The sequence below is a fragment of the Protopterus annectens genome, chromosome 17.part0 (assembly GCF_019279795.1).
Source record: "Protopterus annectens isolate FY-2018-M chromosome 17.part0, PAN1.0, whole genome shotgun sequence".
Taxonomy (NCBI): Eukaryota; Metazoa; Chordata; order Ceratodontiformes; family Protopteridae; genus Protopterus; species Protopterus annectens.
The window spans coordinates 567,132,621-567,135,913 of record NC_056751.1 but is presented as its reverse complement, the minus strand read 5'-3'; the positions used below and the strand labels follow the sequence as shown (position 1 = coordinate 567,135,913).

The 3,293-nt window shown below is 47.8% G+C and overlaps 1 pseudogene; it reads right to left on the bottom strand.

The window, feature by feature from the left end:
* Nucleotides 1–481: 481 nt before the first annotated feature.
* LOC122791890 lies at nt 482–635 on the bottom strand (annotated as a pseudogene).
* Nucleotides 636–3,293: the final 2,658 nt, after the last annotated feature.

The window sequence follows — 3,293 nt, the reverse complement described above, 5'->3', positions numbered from 1 at the left end:
CTTCACTCACCGTTACTGAGGGAATGCTGGTTAGTTTCTTTTTCTCTGCTTAGTAATATGCTTAAATTCGGTGGGTCGCCATGTCTAATCTGAGGTCATTTTCCAATTGTGGTCACAGGGGGGTGAGAAGGCGGTAGGGGCCCCAGGTACAGATGGACATGTCACCCCTCCTCTGGCCCATGCATCTGAACCCCAGGCGCTGGACTCTGGGCAACAGAGGAGGGCCAATGCAGCCCTGGTGAGTGGGAACTGGGCAAGTGGCTGTCAGGTCATGACCCTGTGAGGGCAGCTGTGTGGTGCTACCACTGACAGCTTCCAGGGGTGGGCTGAACATGTGCATCCACCCTCCCCAGCTTGGTGTGGCAGAAATGTCTCTCCTCCTTCTTTGTCTCATCCTAGGGGGACAGCGAAGGCCTCCCTTCAGCTCCTCGGCAATGCACTTGCTAGGGCAGGACACCTCCATGGGTGATGGAGGGCATGACATCCAACAGACAGGCATAGCCCCAGGAGTAACCCAGGGCTACAAAGTGCATTTGAAGTGTCGACGATCAATGTGTCCTGCAATTCACATTAGTTCTTGCAGCTAGCTACATTCTTCATCAACACACAAGTCAAGTGATCCACCACTCAGAGTCATACAATTCTATCTCGGTCACAGAGGGCACTACTGCCCATTCTGGATCACATTGGGAGAAGAGCTGGTGAGCTTTCACAGGCTTTGTCATGGGCACCTGGACCAAAGTTACTGACCCTGTGTTACTGCAGTCCTGTGTCAGCTGTTGTGCAGCTGAAATGCTGACGTTTCAGGTCTTCAAACTGATACCCGGCAGGGAGCAGGGCATCCTCCTCAGGTACCCTCAACCACCACTGAGGTGAGAAGACCCTGGTGTAAACCTCCTGGGTGGCTCAAGCAGCCAGATGAGAGAGCATAGTGTCCCCCTGCTAGGACAGCTACCTCACCTCCTCCTACACAGAGACTCTGTCACTTCCAGGGGGAGTAGCAGACTGCACTACTGGGCCAGTTTCTCTCTCTGTGGCCATCCCCTCAGGGGTGGAGGAATGCCTGCACCTCCTCTCATGTGGACAAGACCCCACCCTCCCACCTCTGGGAGGTGAAGGGAATGGATGCCACCCTGCCTCTCTCTCCCCCCTCCACCCAGGAGTCATGAGCTTGGTCCTGCCAGCCTCTGCCGGGATAGTTACAGAGAGAGAGAGAGACACAGAGAGAATCAGGGAGGAGGAGTGAGGAGAGGAGGTACCTGGGGACAGTGATGTCCTGAAATGCTCTATGTTAATATTCCTTCTGCAGGTTCACCTATGGAATCCTTGTTACAACTTTTACTTCCTCTAGATAGTCAAGTTTGATTATCTTCTCAATTCACCACTAGGGTTGTGACCGACTCCAATGGGACTGATCCATGGACCTCACTAAATCATCCAATTGGTACTAGTGATGGGCTTTGTGTAAAAAGGGCAGGGAGTTAATCAATACGAGTTTATGACCCTCACTTACTGGGAATTCCTTATTCATGGAGAATAATTGCATTCTCCGGTCCCTATCATAAATGGGGTTCAGCAGATTACCCAGACCTGTCAGCCAAGTGTAGACACACACTGATCCATTCAGTGTAGCACACATGCAGGCTTGGACATCTAAGAGCATCACATACTTGTTATTGCTCAATCTCATGTGGTTGAAAGCCATTTGTCCCTCTAAGAAATTGGAAGCGGCCACATGGAGATGCATAACTATTTAGCATGGCGGTATCATGTTCCTTATAGGAATTAACCAGACAAATCACTCCACCAACTAAGAAAGGCCATGCACCACTACCCACAGAATTGAGAAAGAGCTATCAGTCTGTCAATCCTTTTCATGTCCAGGCTAGGTGAGGTTTCTGGTGTTGAGTCAAACTAAGCTGCAAACTCCTCTCCTGGTGATGTCCTTTCATCAATTTCTTTAAGTTTCAGCTTTGCAACCAAATTCCCCCTGGAACCCAAAGACTTTAGTTTCCTGGAAGCTCCCTGGCAGGTTATGGGAATAATGCCACAATATTTCTTGTAGGAATCGTTTATGGTCGGAACTACTACAGTATCTGATCATTTTCGAAACTCAGACATTCGTTCTTGATTAATGAAAACATTCTTGATAAATGATGTTGCTTTCATTCATCTTGTGTTGGTTCAAGAATTTCACCTCTAGTGGCAAAATATGAATGTCGCTGGCTATCTCTCTACATTATGGCCCAGTTCTGAAAACCAACAAACTAGAACCAGAGTCCTATTCTATTATTCCTAGCTGAAGTATTCAGGCAACTGGCCTGATTTGAACACTATAATTATTTCAAAGTAAATGCTTCAGACCACTGGGGCACTCAGTTAAGAGCATTAAAGGAGCACCAAGTGGCAGAGGCTGGGACAGGTGATAACTCACCTCGCGGTGGATGATGAGCCTGATCCCAAGATCTAACTATGAGCTTTTTAACTGCAGCAACTTTAATATACACTATTGTAGCTGGAATTATCATGGTTACTGGCACCAGACTTGTCCTTCAATAGATCCTCATTAAAGGATTTAAAGTGTACTCACTCCAGTTTACAGGGCCTTGAGATAGTCCTGCATTGTTATTTTTCATCACTATCTCCCTGAGTCAAGAGTGGGTAATTTGCATGCCTGTTGCCTTCTTCAAATGTGGTACCCATCTTTCAGGCTCCTTGTCTGGAATCGAACCCCAATTCCCCATTACCCATGGTCACCATGGTAGGCACAGACAGTACCATCAAAAATTGATAGAGCAGACATTAAAATGTTATTTTGCTGCCACAAGGGCATGTGATCAACCCGAGTTTATCTAGAGTCAACAAAGCTGCTGAGCCAAGACCTAGATTGGTTTTTGTCTGATAAATGCATGCATCCTCGGAGGTCAGCACTCATCAGCATGTATTAACTCTAGAATTACCACAGTTATCCAAGAAATGGTGGAGCAATCAAAGGAACCATAACTGATTAATGAGCCATTTGCAGTTTAACTGTAGCATCCATGTGCACTGAGACTTGCATGGTTTAATCTTTGAGACTAGAATATGCTACTGGCAAGATCAACCAGATAGGAACACCTTGGTGGGTGGGTGGAGAGGAGGTTCCAGAGCTCACACATCCACCAACAGGAGGTGTTCCTCTCCCCACAGAGGGGGCAACCCATGTGCTGGGCGTGACTGTGACCATGACCTTGGAGGGCCACATTTTGGTGCAAAGCGAGGCAGAGCTCAGAGTGAAAGTGAGAGAAAGGGCA